This window comes from Macrobrachium rosenbergii, chromosome 13, assembly GCF_040412425.1.
Source record: "Macrobrachium rosenbergii isolate ZJJX-2024 chromosome 13, ASM4041242v1, whole genome shotgun sequence".
NCBI classification, from domain to species: domain Eukaryota; kingdom Metazoa; phylum Arthropoda; class Malacostraca; order Decapoda; family Palaemonidae; genus Macrobrachium; species Macrobrachium rosenbergii.
Genome location: NC_089753.1, coordinates 17,463,911 through 17,482,563, shown reverse-complemented (window position 1 = coordinate 17,482,563; position 18,653 = coordinate 17,463,911). Strand labels below are relative to the sequence as shown.

The 18,653-nt window shown below is 37.2% G+C and overlaps 1 protein-coding gene across 5 annotated transcripts in view; it reads right to left on the bottom strand.

Annotated features, from left to right (window-relative positions):
* The window catches only part of LOC136844930 (homeotic protein spalt-major-like), a 630,208-nt gene that overhangs the window by 73,207 nt on the left and 538,348 nt on the right, over positions 1-18,653 (bottom strand). The gene's annotated exons all lie outside the window — the stretch shown is intronic.

Sequence of the window (18,653 nt, the reverse complement as noted above, 5' to 3'; positions counted from 1 at the left end):
CCGCGACGTGCTCACGCCGCCGAAGGGGAGGAGACTCGCTACACGGTGGGCGTGGATAAATTTAGTGGGCGGGGCGAAGTTTCACAGAGGCGATCATCGACGCTGAACTTTTCAAAGAATTATACGAAAATCCTGTATATCAGGATGTTCTGTCATGGGAATATGACAGGGAACTTTCCTACGAAGGCAAAGACACATACACGTTGCTTGAAAACGGCTGAAAAAATTCAATAGTAACTCCGCCTTCCAGATGTAGGGACAGATGGGCCGGACTCCTGAAAGTCTGGGCGGTGCAAAGAGGGCGGAGCTACAGGAGATCGTCTACGGACCTGCGCGGCCACACAGCCTAGCGGCGACAACTCCCTGTCACCAGTCACTCAAATGGCGCTAAAGGTATCACACCAACACATACAGTCAGACGAGTACACGCGACCCGCACCTGTGTACACCCAACTTCTCACTGCACCTGTAGCCATACACCTGTGCACGTCCTTTCGTCCAGAACTGTCTATGGGGAAAGGAGGAAGGAAGGAAAAGGATTGCGGAAGTGCCCTTCTTGAGATTCTTCCTGCCAAGACAACCGAAGCAACACTACATTTAAGAAGTGTCATCCTGTCCTTCTTGCAAGATGACTGCGAGCGTTATTTCAGCAGCGATCTTCGAATTCGACTTGAGAAACAGTCGCCAGCCACCGTCCGCCTCTTCTTGCTAAGCTAAGCGCGTCACGGAGGGCAACAAAACGTCACCTTTGCTGGCTGCTATCCCTAGCAAAAGAATCGGAGACACCGACGGAGAGAAGTTTCGGCCTCCCGCATCTGGTGCACTCACGCGGGTTCTCTCAAAGTTAGTAGCTGGCCTACAAGCTTGATGTATATATAATAAAAAAACCTTGTTAGCCGCCGTGATCGTTGTGCAATGGCATTCCCTGGCACTGGTCTCTCCAAACTGTAGTCAAGTGCCAAAGTCTACTTAAGACTTATAAGGGGAACGCCACACCTACAGTGGTTACTCGAGGTCAAGGTCTCGTTCCTTAATAAATTGACGGGCGGGAGAGGGCTGCAGCAGTCCCGTCAAACGCCGCTGACGGACGGCTTACCTGTCTCATTTCTTAATGACCTTTAGCACCTAATAGTTAGCCAGTTTACAGGTACAGGAATCTTAATTCTTCAAAATGTAAGACTCAAATGGAACCGCTGCAACATTTTGAAATAATACACTAAACATCTTACCGTATTTACGATTACTTATTAAATTAATAATAATAAAACTAATAATCAACTGTGCCACATAATGAATGCTTATGCTTTCTGGTATAAATTGTCAGAAACATTTTCAAAAGCTTATTTCGCTTACTAAACATACAATACTCTATTTCTCTTAATTATAAAATCTTATATCTTGACCTATTTAATAAAGGAAACCCCTTGTTGCTATACGATAACATAAACAATTTATATGATATATATATATATATATATATATATATATATATATATATATATATATATATATATATATATATATATATATATGTACATATATATTTACACATATTATATACGTTAGTGGCATGCAGCCATGTAAACAAACACACGAGCGTGTTTGCTTTCTTATATGTCATAAGCTTCACTGAACTTACACGCACATAGTCTTAACAGATCCGGTTATTTAATTAAAACTCAATAATGCAGTATGACATTATGAAACAAATTTTCTATATGCGAGAATTAAAAAAATCTACGAGCTCTCAATAAAAATGAGCGTCAAGTACGAGAAGAACCAATAAAAAAATTAATAACAGGAATGGTTGTGGGAAAGCAGCGGGCATATTTAGTTTGTCCAGGTTGACCATTCTTTTTCACTTGGTTTTGCATGATTATGCCTCATTATTATTACACATAGGTAACAGGAATGATTTCTATCGGGCCGTATTTTGATGTGAAAATATTCAATTACTGTTCTTGCACAAGTACAATAAAATTCCATGATTTTGTAAAATGCTCGTTCAATTTGATTTTTTCAAAAGATTATTTCCCTTTGATTATGTAACCTAAAATAAAAGAATTAATCTAACTGAATAAAAAGATACATTTTTAACAGCTCAGTTTATTCACTTTACATATTCTTGTCTTTAACGCAATTCCTTTGCAGTTTAAAAAAAATTATAAAATTTCTTCTTCCCGTCACGAAAGATAGGAATTCTTGTTACGCGTCATCTACATCTATAAAACAGTTTTAATCATGCTATTTCCCTGGAGATGAAGCACTTTTTTTATTGTTTAGGATCTGAGCAAGATGGTGTAAGAAGTAACAAGAGTATTTGTAATTATATTTGTTTGTGCCCATCTCTAACCTAAGGCTGTGGTAAAAAAAAAAATTGATGTAATTCACTTCAGAATACGAAAACTCGAACCGTTTCTTTCGTCGTGAAGCGTCAGATAAAAATATGCAATGACATAACACCTTCTGAGCAGATATTTGACGAGGTCCGTAAAAAGGCTGCTGAAACACATGACAAATGGTGAAAAGGAAAAGGGTGAAAAAAAGGAGGGGGCTGGGTCTGGAGGAGAAGAAGGGGGTCTATAGAAAGGGCATATGAGGGCGGTAGGGGGAATGAAATAGAAAGGGTGTAGAAAGGGGCAGAGGCCGCTTAGCCACCGCGGAGCTCGACGAAGACTCACTCTCCTTAGTTATGCTAACCAGCAATAAGGCGCGATAGGGGTCGTCTTCCTATGACACAGGGCTGACGAAGCATTTGAACCAAGTGCTTTTTTTTTTTTCTAATCTATCGCGAATGAAGATGGCTTGGAGAGAATGGAGTTTATGTGACGTTTCGGCTTGAGGTACATGGAATTTTTTTGAAACTATTAATCAGTCTGTCATAATTAATGTTGAATTACAAGTAACAATTTTTTACGTTATCAGGCATTTCTATCATAGATTTAATTAGTTTTTCATATTACACTGCTTTTTTCAAGCGTCTAATTAGTACTCTAAACCAAATTAAAGTTTAGAAGCAATTACTGCAGTTTAATTATGGTTTTTAATTTAATTTACAGGTTATTTCCCCATACGCAGGGTAGTACCGTTCGAGTACAACCCTCCGGTTTCTTAGCATGTCTCTGGGGATGAGGTTGCTAGCCCCACGCACATTTTCTTAACCTCTGTAGACTCTGGTCATTTGCAATTGGGTGGACTGAAAGGTGATCGGCCGGGAGAGATCCGCGAACCTGCAGGTAGTCGGACGTCAGCCAAACGTTGCATTACTCAGCCGTGCCACGGCACTTGCTTTGGCCGACATCAGCTTTCAAAATTTCGATTCTTGATGATTCTTCTTGTGCATGCATTGGAAACTTAACTTCCAAAGAGTCCAATTTCTTAAGCAACAGATTTTAACGGGAAAAACTGAATCCATTAATTTCTCTGCGAAAGTACGATATGCTATTCTAATTCTGTACATGCCAATATAGCAATGACACCCAAGTAACATACCTCAGCAATATATGTAACAGTGAATAATACACAGACCCATGTTCCATCAATATTCGCACACACTTGAGTTGATACTTTGATATGACTATAAGTTTATAATATCTAAGAGTATTTTTTTTACTGATCAGTTACTGAGACCACCACAGATAACCGTGTAAATGCCATATGAGGGAAGTTACGACTTTTTAAACCCAGAAGGAAAAAGGTCGTTTCCTTCTGGCAGAGGGTTCGGGAGGCGTTTAATAAAGACCTCATTACCATTTACCGAGATGTTCTATTAGTAATAACAACGGCTGCAGGTACCTTTATTAATGAAGCTAACGCTACAGTCATTCATTTTAAATTTACTGAATATCTACTAAGCTTTCGCTGAGTCGTAAACATTCGAAGTTAAGAAACAGTACTTTTAAGGGATTTATTCTCATCAGAATACCATTATTGAAACTATCCGAGATGGTTATTACCTTAATACAAACACTTCAAGGAACGCGTGGCAATCTGTTGGGCCACCTTTTAAAGGTTCAGCAAAGGCGACGTCGCTATACTTGGCGTTTAAATGTACAAAGAAACGCACGAATTTTGCAGGTGGTAAAGCTGATACTACTTGTAATTTATAGTTCCTATATGTATATGATTGCAAAAAATGAATTCGCATTCGACGTATTTTTGAAAACTTAAAAAATGCCACACAAAATATAGTTTCTTGCAGAACTGCAAGAAGGCACGGCAAGTTCAACTATTCGCTTAGAACCCATCGAGATCTCTCAACCTTTTTTTTTTATTTTTAAGACACCAAGTGAGGTATCTCTTTCCCCCTCTCACAAATGGTCCGATGGTTCGCTAGGACACAACAGCAATAATAACAATTTGCTTCTCCCTTAGATCAATTATGAAGAAGTCGCTAAAGTTGTGAATGAACACAAGGCAGCCCATGGAAAATATACATCTATTTTTGGTAGTTTTCACATGTGAAAAATATACGGCAATTTTCACATTTTCCTTTTTGTTTTAAGTTTAATATTCTGGCGGGAAAGCACTTCATTGGTACACGTGTTAAAAATGTTAGCTTTTTATTTTTTATTTATTTATTTATTTTTCTTTTACTATTTTGACATGCTTTCAACCAAATCTAGATGACTCTATGGCCCAATAACCTTAATTTTTCTTACCGCTATTTTATACCTGATGAGTTCCGTTGAGAAATTAAATATATTACTGGTAGTAGTAGTAGTAGTAGTAGTAGTAGTAGTAGTAGTAGTAGTAGTAGTAGTAGTAGTAACTGTTAAGTGAATATTAAATTTTTAAATTTTAATAAAACTGTGCTTCTAAACATTCTGAAATTTTGACGATTCCTAAGAGAACACTGATATTGATTTACTTGCGCTCAGAGCTTATGGTGATAGTATTCCAGTGAAGTGAGTAACAGTAATTAAACTAATTCAAATTACGTCAGCGTAAACTAAAAGAGATGCCAAGTACAAACGAATGAAAATTAAAATTCATATACCAGTGCAACGCAACCTAAATCGTCTAAAATAATAATAATAATAATAATAATAATAATAATAATAATAATAATAATAATAATAAATAATAATAATAATAATAATAATAATAATAATAATAATAATAATAATAATAATGAGACGTCGCACGCTAATCCTAAAATAATGAAGGCAGACTCTATTTTTTATATAAATAAGACTAGCATAAGAAATGTTGGTGGAATTCGGGAAAACATGTTTTCTATCCAGGAGATAAGGACTGATAAACAGCCTTTTTTTTATTTTCATCGAGGAAGATTAGATTATTTTCTCTTACAAATATAGCCCGGCTGAAGTAAAATTCAGGTATACGAAGCGGCTGAAATTCAGTTTTCTGCAAAGGAGATTCATACTTGATTCACTGTGTAGGGTGACTATGGCTATGATTACCAAATTGTTACTTTCTGGGGCCAAACCCTGTTAGGGGGAATGGGAGATGGCTAAGTGGTGAAACATGCATGCCTGTACTGAACACACACACACACACATATATATATATATATATATATATATATATATATATATATATATATATATATTATGTATGTATGTAGGTGTTTGTATGTATGTATACATGCAGGTGATTGTGTCTACTTATACTTGCACACGGATGCATTTCTTTTGGTAAGACAGATGCATCTTCGTACGTCTTTGATGCCGACCGCTTTTTCTATGCTTAAATGACTCCTACGCGTGTCGACCGCCCAGTAGTTTTGCAACTTAAAAAAAACTCGAGTTTAAATCCCGACCTGTACTCTAAACCATATCAACTAGAACGTTATTTCTCAAGCAGAGAACCTAAATTCCTCGCATAAAAGTAAAAAATGTTAAGAAAATCCGTGAACTGAGAGGAGTCTGCGTTTGATAAACTACAAACGCGTACCACTTTAAAGATGGATTAAGACCATGATATGCATCTCGACACATGGAAGGACGCTTGATCTTGATAGAGCCACAGGCAGCAATTAAATACTTCCGAGGGAGCGTGTGCGCGTGTGCGTGTATGTGTGTGTGTGTTTTGAAGCTGGGATAAGGAGGAGGAGGAGGAGGAGGAGGAGGAGGAGGAGGAAAAGTAGGTGGAAGTGGAAGGAGTGACCTCCTTGCTTTGAGATGAGGACGAAATGAGACCGAGGGAAGGAGGAAGGGAGATTCGGCGATGAAGAAAAGATATCTAAGTATACCCTTCCTCGAGTCTTTGAAGAAGAAGAAGAAGAAGAAAGAAGAAGAAAGTGGAAAGCAACACTCGAGGAAGTAAGGGCATCCGTCCCTATCCAAAGTCGATTGTGCAGTCCATCATTTAAATGTGTGCCATTCGTTATCTCTGGAGAATTCTCCTTTCCTTACCCGGTCTCCCCTCCCTCACCCTTCCACCCTAGTGAAAGGAGGGCAGGTGGGGGAATAAGCAGCAGCCCTCAATATCTCCTACTGTAGATTTCTATCCATCGCAGTAAATCTCCCTGGTTAAAGATCTTCCGTCTCATGCCGCGTTGCCAGCTATCATCATTTGCTTGGGACTTGCCAACAATACTCATATTTATTATGGCGATGGTACACACGCGCACACACACACACTCACACAAACCCCTCTCTCCAGCCCCCACCCTCCCCACTCCTGCTACCGCCACCCCTCAAGGGAAATAAGAAGTGTGATTCACATCGGACAAGTCTGGTGACAGAAAAGACTTGCTCCAATATGATTTGCAAAGACATGCGAGGATTTCGATGGGCGACTTAAATTATGCAGCATGTTTGTATAATAATTTTAATATATATATATATATATATATATATATATATATATATATATATATACACACACTTCATATCAAAATATGAATCTCTCTTTATCACAGATTGCCATTCAATACAGAAACCATCAGACTGGTAATGGGAATACAACGGTGTAAAATATTTTCATCCGTATTTCAAAGGAATTCCGAAAAATAATTCTAATGATGAACTGAAAATCCTGCAAACAAAATCATAACCCAACTAACGCTTACCCTTAAAACTCCTTTGAAATATTAATCGAAACAAATAAAACAAAGCAGCAGTTGCTCTATTTAATTAAAATTCTATGGTATACTCGTAATAATAATAATAATAATAATAATAATAATAATAATAATAATAATAATAATAATAATAATAATAATGCTTTATTTCAGCTCACAGCCCTATACAACTGCAGAGACGTCGGACAAAGAGCGTCACCTCGGCGGCAGTCAAGACTAAAAAAAAGACGTACAAACTGACTTTCTGATCAATGAGCAAAATTGAACAGCCGCTAAGGAGGCACAGCAGAAGCAGAAGCAGCAGTAGCAGTAGCAGAAGCAGCAGGAGCATCTGCGAGCGTTATAAATTTAGGGAGGGAAGTGGCGGCCATATATTTGTAGAGGGTAATGTCTGAGGTTGAAGACATCCCGCGAAATGCTGACCAAAAGCTCTTCGTTCCCACACCGCACTCACTGATTTCACAGCCACAGCTTTATTAAGGCACCGCTGCTTCCCTTCTTCATCGTCCCCCACCACCACCTCCCCCTAATCCCCTCTCCCCATTCCCCTTTACCTTACCGAAGATTATGGGGGATGGTGAGAGGTTGGAAAAAAATGTATGATTGGGATAAACTGGGGGATGATCATAACCCCATCTGGGGAAGGGGAGGAGCATATGTGGGTGATGGTTTTTGCTAATTAAGGATTTTAACGTGAAACTTTGTGTTCGTAAAATCTTAAGTAATTAATTAAAGTGTCCTTAGTACATGGACATTTGTAATATATTTTTTAAAAAAATGGTGGGAGAACTAATTATGAGTGATCGCTAAATTCTGAGAGACGTGGAGACTGCAGTTGCAACCATGATGGACTATCATCATTTGGATATCTTTTAGAACAAGTTAGTATTCTCTCTCTCTCTCTCTCTCTCTCTCTCTCTCTCTCTATATATATATATATATATATATATATATATATATATATATATATATATATATATATATATATATATATATATATATTTATTTATATATATATCTTATATATATGTATATTTATATAATATATATATAAATATATATATGTATATACATATACATACACACACATATATAATTTACAATAACAAAACGTCTTTTCTCGGAGAGACCACTTCAGCGCAGGCAAATGCCAAGTGTGTGAAAATCAGCTTATTGCAGATCATCTATAATCGAATCAAGTGTGATAAATCTTCGTTTTTCCATAAGTTGCGATGCTCTAAAATAACGGAATTAGCATGATGATGTTGTTGCTCTCAGATTAAGCTAGCCTTGCATCGTGATATCACGGCTCTTGGTCTTTTTGGAAAGCCTGTAATCTCTTTTAGCCTCACAAACAACAATTTCATTTGATTATTCAGGTATGAAGATTCTATTATGATAACTTAATATAGAAATATATTTAATATTTTCAGTCAATTATTAACATGACGAATACGAATATAACGAAGGCAATACGAGTAATCATGGACGATATCAGACAATCGATGAAATAAAGATCGAAGGTAAAGATGATAAATAAAACCAGTTTTCCGAAATTGACCCGATGCGGATATCAGTCACATAAGCCACAAAGGAATCTATCTGATGAAGGGCTCCAGCGGAATGAAGTTCGGCAATTAGTAATGCAAATCGCTGAATCTACAGAAGAGAGAGAAGAGAGAGAGAGAGAGAGAGAGAGAGAGAGAGGAAACAAAACCTGTATGAAGTGATAAATGATGTATTAAGTATACAATTTTATGCAGTTGTAGAATAACAGAGGATCTTATTTTAAAAGAATAGACACAGATTGATTTTTCGTCTGTATGCAATAGAAATTCAAGTCTCTAAATAAAATATTAATGGACAGACATACTGTAATCAAGGGGGTAAGATAAAAAAAAAGTGTTTTGAAATGCCTTGGTTCAAAGAGTGTTTATAAATGATTCTTACATCAGTAACAAATTGAAGGACCAAAATAACACAGTCACCCTTCAAACCCGCCCATTCCCCCCACCCCCACCGAAAAAAAAAAAAAAGACTGCCAAAGGAAGAAACACCAATCAATAATTTGAGATCTCGAAGGACTTGAAAAGGGCACTAAAAGCAATCTCGAAGAACTTCAAGGAGTTAAATGAACTGACAGAAATCTCGTCTATCAAGTTTCAGCACAAACGAGGACCTGTAGAAGCTCCTACGTGGCCCTCCACATCCCCACCTCCGCCTCCGCCTCCGCCTCCCAAAACCCTCAGCCACCCGTAAATGCCAAAAACCACTTGAGACACAACCGAAGAATAGACTTCAAGGCTTCGACGGTACTTCTGTCAAAGGACCTGCTTCTATTTTGGCAAGATTCAAACGCATTGTTATGGAGATGTAAGTTTGGCTTTTGTGTTGTTAGTTTTGTGGTCCCCTCAAACATCTGTTGAGTGTCTTTGGTTTTATTCAAGTGAATCAAGTATTAGACTTATCTACCGTGTGTCTATGTACACAAGCGCTAATGTAAGTGAACACACACACACACACACACACACATATATATATATATTATATATATATATATAAAATATATATATATATATATATATATATATATATATATATATATATATATAATATATAAATATATATATATATATATATATATATATAAATATATATATATATATATATATATATATATATATATATATATATATATATATATATATATATATATATATATATATATATATATATATATATATATAAATATATAATATATATATATACTATATAATCAGGAAAATAAATCAACTCATATAAACATGCAAAATCACCCCCGTCAAGCCTGCTATTCATTCCTAAGCTGCACCTAATACTCATTATCGTATTGCTGCATTTAAAGAAAAAAAAAAAAAAAAAAAAAAAAAGAGCCTGAGTATAAAGGAGCGGCCGAAGCCAGAAAGGTATTTCAAGTCAATCCTTCCCATGTGCTCCCAAAGCTGTTTGCCATCCTTCTGGGGTCGGGTGCATGCTAGAGCACTTCCATAATCTCATGATCCTATGTTATTCTAAATTGTTTGAGAGAGAGAGAGAGAGAGAGAGAGAGAATATCTTATGAATATCTTTCACCCTTGAAGGGCAGGGATTACCTTGTAGAGGCCCTTCCTTTTTTTTGTGTAATGGTATGCATCCTGGCTGAGTAAGGATCACTCACCTGTTGTCCTATTCTCTTCTCTCAGCCTATCCCATCGTCAGAAGCGACCCAGAGCAGTTGACTAACCACTAAGTACACAATTAACTGATTAGGTTACACAGATACTTTTTAAGGGAACGCAGGCTTTGGCGAGATAGTAATAGCTGAAAGTTTATCTATAATTTTCTTCTGTGTAACAATATTAGCTTTCAGGTAATAACGCACCACGTTTAGACATGCCATCGTCCAGCCCGGGCCAGTCTCTCTCACCGCTGGCACTATTCAGCCCCCTTCGTGCTATCGGGACGGAACGTATTGTCTCAGGAGTTTGGATTTACGTTTACGATCCCAACCCTCTCTTACATTACCATTGTTTTTGAGGATCTCGTTACCCCAATAATAATAATAATAATAATAATAATAATAATAATAATAATAATAATAATAATAATAATAATGAGGGAAATACGAAGGGGAACTGTGATAATCGAAAGACTTACGTTACAACTTGGCCGAATGGGCGATACTTTTGGCTTACCTGTAAAAAGAAATTAAAAATGATAGTTATTGTTGATTCACTTCATAACAAGAAAAAAAAAAGAAGCATGCAAGACATAAGTAACGAAAACAACATGAATCATCGGGAAATATCAATTTTTAGCCACAATGATCACAGTGATGGTGATGAAAAAGGGTCGGCTTCATAAGAGTACCTATGAATAAAAATCTCAAGGAAAGGATAAGGTTATATAATATCTGGATTTAATTATGAAATTACAATTTCTACAAGGTCGAAAAAATACCATAATAATAATTAATTAAGTTCAAATGTGAGTTCAATGATGGTTTTGTATCCTCTGAATTCATTTTCTTGTCATAAATTCAACATCCCGATTTATGCATGAAGTCACAAGGTCGTGAAAATATGTCAAACAATTAGGAATGCATGAAAAACGAGACGTTTCCTGTGATTTAGTTTCAATGTAATTAGGATTCATTACATTAAATATTTGACACAAAGCCCGAAATTACATTAAAATAATGTTATATACTTCAATCGGTTTTCGGGGTAATAATTTAGAATCATGTAAGTAAACATACAAGTTCTGAAAAGAATTAAAAATAGCGGATAATGCAATAAGTGAATTCTGCTGTATTAAATCTACTGGGGAACAAATAATAGCGGATGTAGCCAACTGAAAACCCATGATGTGTCTACTGTCAAGCGGTGTTCAGAATCTGAATATTCCAAATGTATAAAGAAATAAGGAGTTGCACAACCTCAAATAAACTATCAAATCCTAATCAAGTGTAAGAACAATTCAAGGTCTCGCATCAGAGAATAGCGACAACCAGTGGATACAACGAACCGTATCATTATGGCGAGAGCTACAGCAGCCTCCGATGGTACCGACAACAGACGAATCTTAGGAAAAGAGTCTAAGAGAAAAATAATCAGCCACAGGGCAGCTGAAAGAAAAGTGTGATGATGTTAGTCTGAACGTGTGGCGTTTCTCAGAAAGGTCTCGGATCACATACACACACACCCACCCATCCTGCGCGATCAGTGTCTCTCGGATCACACCCGTTGATCCATTGCCGGGTGTTAATATCCCCCCCAAGTCCTTTTTGGCAGTGAGGGAACGCTCTCTCAAAGGGCCCTATCCCCGTCCCTCGTTACTCATATGGAAAATATGACTAGACTGGCCTGAACACGCTTGAATGTCAATACCTTCTCAGGGAGATAGAGTGGGGAGGGACACCCACCTTCCTGTAGTAGGGGGAGGACAACATCTCCCCTCATCCCACCTTCCTTTCCTTCCTTCCTTTCTTTCTTCCGTCCCCCTTCTACTGGGCTGTGAAGGATGGAGCGTAAAGGCGCTTTTGTGGTACCACCACTGGTAAAAATGAAATACAGTTGGTAGAGGCGAGATGGAAATCTTGCTCTGGTATTTCATAAGATGCAAGACATCTATACAATCATTATGATTCATACGGTTACATAGATAGCAGATTGGAATTTTTGTTCATACAGTTGCTGGGGTAACAGCGAGAATCTTTATGACTTCCCGTGATACGATCTGTGATTTATATAAACAGCTACAAGAACAATGGCTACAATACGTGACGCTTGCAAATACAAATACAGTCACATAAAATAACACCACCAAGGTGAAGTGGCCATCAAAAAGATTCCCTAAGTTTCTTTTGTAAAAAAAAAAAAATTAAAATTCACAAAAATAATAATGAAGATACCTGCTCGACGTTGAAGGGAACTCCATTACCAAATTACCTCACTCACTGAAAAAATTGTCAGAATTAATTGGATTTACAGAAACAGCGGATCAAACAGACCGCAGGAAACTTCCCTAGATTAATGTTTAGATTTTGAGCACTAGTTTTACATTTTTCTTCTGATGACTCCAAAGAGAAACCATAAATGATTTTTCATCCCTCCGCCGACTTGATTAGACCAACATCGTAAACACAAGAAATCACTAACAGTATTCCTAAAATATACAATAACCTTTATCCGTTTTTCGAATGCATTTCTGCTGGTGTTTTCCGCATAAAATTTATGAAGTGTGTTGTCAATGCCGGTTCACCAACACATTCACAGTAAGGATGGTGAGTTTATAACACTAATTACCTAGAAGTCATGAAAATTGTGGAGGGACATTTTATGCATGACTTATAGATTATCTAATGGCTGTTTAAATAATAATAATAATAATAATAATAATAATAATAATAATAATAATAATAATAATAATAATAATAATAATAATAATAATAATAATAATAGCACAACACACTAAGCAAGGGGTTCAGAGAAGGGTTAAGACCCTTGGCTGTGGTAATCAAAAGTAACTGAAACTTGCAAAAAGATATTTGCGGTCTGATGCACACGCCCATAATGCATAATTATGCCTGAAGACCAACATTCAATACCACTGAAACTTATATTAATTCCGTTTGACTGATTCCTTTATTGATAATGGAATTAGCACCATACTCATTCCAGCGATCAAAATTTATTCCTAAATCCTTCTTCCCCCTTCCAGTAAGCCGTTAAATATGAAGTTCATGTAATAATGAGCATATACGGGTTGCTGGTAAATTGCACTGCATTATTAAAACCAACAACTTGAATTTATTCAACATCGGAAAGTTTACATTCAGTTTCAAGGTTTGAATCTTATTCATTCTTCCCTCTAGTTGTCAATGTCGTCATCACATATTTCCTAAAATAACGACAGATGTGAATATTTATGGCAAAGCCATCGATGATTATAATGAAGAGGAACGGAGGCTCAATCGATTCATCATCCTTCAAATGTCAATAATATCATCATACATTCTTCGGTGATAACGAAGCGAACACCAGCGTTGACGAAGATGGTAATGATAGTGATGATGATAAAGATGGCGGTACCAAGGTGGTCGGCATTGAATCAGGAGGCCCCGTTCTAATCCCGGCGAGGGGTCGTGAGGGTACTGCATATACCCCGAAGGATACTGCATTATGGGTATGGGGAGTTACGGGTGTATGACATTGTGAGCCTGTATTGGAGATGGGGATTACACGAGGTACTTCTTCTGTAATACTAAAGGTATATACCCACCGCTTGTCCACCAATGCCCACGACAACATCCTCCACCCCCCTCCTTACTTTATATAACATCGCCACAGACCCTCACTCACCACTACCAACCCCCCCCCCCAACTCTATCCTCTATCCCTCCCTCGGACACTTGTATGGAACCTGTCTTTTTTTCTTTCTTTATAAAAGGAAACTACCTTTCTATCAAGAGATAGAAGATCTCGAGAGAGAGAGAGAGGGGGAGAGGGAGAGAAAGAGAGGCAAGCTTATCTTTTTCTTCTCTTAAATGCCGGTATCATTCATCTTTGCTTATCGATAATACTCTGATCTTGGGCAAGCGTGTTCAGTCTTGATCTCTTTTTGCCTCTAAACGTGAAGTCAGGACAACCTTCGTTATTTTAGATCAATTTGGCGTGTAAGGATACAATCCATTAAAAACATTCGTAACCCCGTGAAAATAAGAGCAATAAAATAAATAAAGAAAATAATCGTGGAATAGGTTAAAAAAAACACATCCATTAACACAGGAAAGGTTAAATTTTCATAGAGAGCACTGGAAGTTATTTACAAATATTTTGACTGAATATTTACCATAAGCGTGAGCGTTATGACTACAAGAAAAATTATACAATTCACACGAGATATTCTGTCTTATTTTGATATATGTAAAAATGGCTGCTGTGGAGTTATAGAAGCAGTGGGTTATTCATTATTATTATTATTATTATGTGTGTGTGTGTTATTATGTGTGTGTGTTATTCCTCAATTTACTCTTCAACAGCAGGCCGAGGTAGGAATTTACTGCTAAGCAAGCTTACACAAAACAGAAGATCCAAAAATGAAAAAAATAAGAACCACGACAAATAACGATTAAAATGACGAATACCGACACGAATGAAAAATGTAAACAACGAAACGGAATCAGTTTATTCGCACATCAAAAATAATTAAAGAGGAGTTTCTTAGTGCTAGAAAAAAAAAAGGTACTTCAAACCACAGCCACTTATTCCAAGGATAATGTTTTTCAATAGCGAGAGATGCCAGCAACATGAAAAAAACCCACAGAAAATAACTTAAAATGAAAACGAAAAAAAAGGTAAAGAAAAAATTAATAAAAGGTGAAAAAACTGAACCAGCCGTGTTGTTGATAGAACAAGGTTGGGGCGGGGGCGGGAGGGGATGAAGGGCGGGAACAGGCCAAAGAGTGCTATTTTGGGCGTATTAGATACAAATCCTGACTGGCAAGAATTTGGTTTTATTTGTTGTCGGATGTTATTCATTTACCCTACATTTCACATCGGCGATCGCATATGCCGACGTGGCGAGCGATTTACGACCATCGGGTCTAGTTACATTTGGGTCATTCTCCTCTGAAAAGAATTGATAAGTTTCTGGCCATACATAAGACGGTCATGTACATTCCACCGAAAATGTTACTTTACATTACTGTAAGATTTAATTCTCATCGTTTTTCCTCTCAACATTTTTTAGGTATTTCGTCTTTACCTTATCATTAATCTTACATATCCCCTTATCAATATTCTTATAATTTTCAAGTAACATTTTATTATAATCTTAACTACTGTCATATTATTATACTTAATAAATCACTATTTTTATTCTACGTTTTATACAATTGAACTAAAATGTCCTTCAATGAAAACCTTAAAATAGGCAAATTAGACAGATTAACAGTTACCCAAACGACAATTATTTCAGTAATTATTAAAAAAACATACAACATCGCCATTTACTTTGAAGTTAATCATGTTGAAAAGGAAAAGCACATGAAAGATAATTTTCATCTAAAATAAATGAAAATTTATCTATGAAATGATAAACGAAGTCAAAGATTTAAACATATTACTTTTACTGCAAGTAAAGCTTAGCAAAGTGTCAAATAGTTGAGCTAAATGCTACAAGTTAAATTTGGCCAAATTCTCCAAGAGAACTTGCTGCTTTTTTATGAATGCGCCAGGCAAGATGGCCTTTCCGAGTTCGGGCGTTAAGCACTGACATACGAATTTGGCATCTTCAGAAATCCTAAGTTGAAGGAATGAAAAAGTCTCAGAATGTCAGGCCGGCAAGTGATCTGACCGAGCCTCAAATTCAATATCATACCGTCTATGTTGAAACTGTTAAGTTTGAGACTATATCTGGTAAGTCTTCAATTATTTGCGGGTTTTCGATGTTTCCTTATAATTTAACTTACTTATCTATAAAGTTTGTCATTACTTAATTAAAGTCGTGTTACCACACTGTACTAGCAGGACCGAGCATGTTTTGGTCAGCAATGTCTGTCTTGGTCTCTTAATCTATTGAAAAAAATGGATGAACATTGTCCTGTTACCAAATTTCATAATGATTACATTAATAATTTCGGTTATTGTCAAGATTCTGTCTAAAAATGATAACACTTTCATCAGGACCATTGAAAACGCCATTACTCCTAAAATCCTCCACAGTTCGCAAAGACCTCGTGTCATCACTGTCATGACAATCAAGGAGTATCAAATGATTGAATCTGTCAGGACTTTACCCCATCAATTTCCCAGAGCTGTCTTCTCTAATGGCTCTGAATGTTATACAAGTAGAGTATCGTCCATTGTTTTAATCTGAGGAATGCGAGGAAAACAAGACTTCCTTAGTGTAATATAAAAGGCTCGGAGCGTCTAACCCCTTTCTCACGTAAGTACAATTACACACAACGGCCTGCTAAGGGGAAACGGCTCTAATGAGAGGTGACAGGAAGGATTCTATTGGCGTCCCCTGTCGCACGGCCTAAGGGTTCCAAGAGACCACCCGGATGCGTATTGACAACTGTGCAAAAATTCACCCCTTCGTGACCCGAAGGTGTTGACCCCATGTTCCTTTTCTCTCTCTCTCTCTCTCTCTCTCTCTCTCTCTCTCTCTCTCTCTCTCTCTCTCTCTTTCACTCCGTCTCTTTTTGTCTCTGTCTCTTTCGGTCCCCTTTTGGTTAAGATTACTGAGGTTCCGTAAAGCCATCTCTACCATATGGATAGAATAATCACATTACACACACACAAACACACACACACACACACACACACACACACACATATATACACACACACACACACACACATATATATATATATATATATATATATATATATATATATATATATATATATATATATATATATATATATATATATATATGTATGTGTGTATGTATGTATATAAAACGAGCTTCAGTAGTTGAAACATAATTTGATAGGAAAATATATTGATATATTCTTCCAAGTCATATTCATCCTTCACCCGGAAGGTAAATAACGAAAGGTTACATGCAAAACACACTATAAATAAGATCACTCAAATTTGTACAAATGCGAGTAAACATACGCATGTTTACTGATGCATGCGAGTATAATCCATTATTGCCTTCAGTAGACTGTGCATGTTAATTTCACTTATCTAATTGCTAGTTTTCATAACATTTTGTCATCAGCAAATTCACCAAATTTAATGAACTCGTCGCCTGTCGTTGTTATACTTTATTTATTCAAATAAAAATTCATGCCGGTGGGTGTATAATAATAATAATAATAATAATAATAATAATAATAATAATAATAATAATAATAATAATAATAATAATAATAATAATAATAATAATAATAATAATAATAATAATAATATTATTATTATTATTATTATTATTATTTTTATTTTACACTTTATAGAGAGGAAAGCATTTATAAATAGTACTCGGTTTTCGTCATGAAGGAACTCGCTATAATTAAATTAGTTTTTTGTTTTCATAAAATTTATGGTTATAATTAGTTATAATGTACATATATACTTACTCAACAAGCTTACGGGACCCCGTCTCGCTTAACAAGCTTCCACGGAATGGCCATGTGCTAATAAATATGATCGAAGAGACAACAGTTAATTAGGATTGCGTTCACCCGTCGATCTTTTCATCTGCCTTTCTTTTCATGAAGTATCAACGAAATGGTCCTTCTTTCTCATCCACACCCTCATATCTCCTTTCCAACCCACCCCACCCCAACCCCGACTCCCTCCTTTCCATGCCACCTCTCCTCTACAGCAGAAGAACAAGTTGTTTACATGCCCCGTACCACTGTGGAGGCGCCCAAAGACCATTACCATCGGTGCTACGATCGCCATGCCATCCCTCACTTCACTTCCACATGAACTAGAAGGTCGCGGAACTCGCCTCTACGACGTCCGCCCATTAAGACCACATTAGCCTGGCAAGCACGGGTAGATTATCCAGATTTAAAATGCATTGTGTATTCCGGCAGTTAAATTGACAAGTCGACTCTACCCCAGTAATTAAAGTTATTAATGAATGTCATACTGGCGACATCCACTAACATTTCGTCGGCGCGACAGAGGCGTAAGCCCTGGCGGCTGACGTTCCGCCAATTTTGGTTCTATCGCCTAGGCGCCAGTGGGCCGAATTCCCACCAGCCCAGGGACGCCTTCGAGCGTCTCTGTGTTAGGCACTTGTCCCGGGCGAGTCCCCGGACTCGGGGCCGTACCACGCATGGCTACCATTGTCCGAGTAGGATGTTATAGCCACTTAAGGTACCTTCCGACTCTGCCTATGACTGACACTCCAATCTGTTCGGTTCGAGGACGAAAGGCAAACACGGCCCTTTGAAGGCAGTTTTCCGCAGTTTTCCAGCATTTATAACAAGACCATTTTTCACTCCCGGCGTCGTTCATTATGGGAGAGATTTGCGTCTGTATGGACACAAACCGACTGAAAATGATGTGGGATAATGGCAGAGGCTGGGACGGTCGACGGAGACAGGGGAAGGAG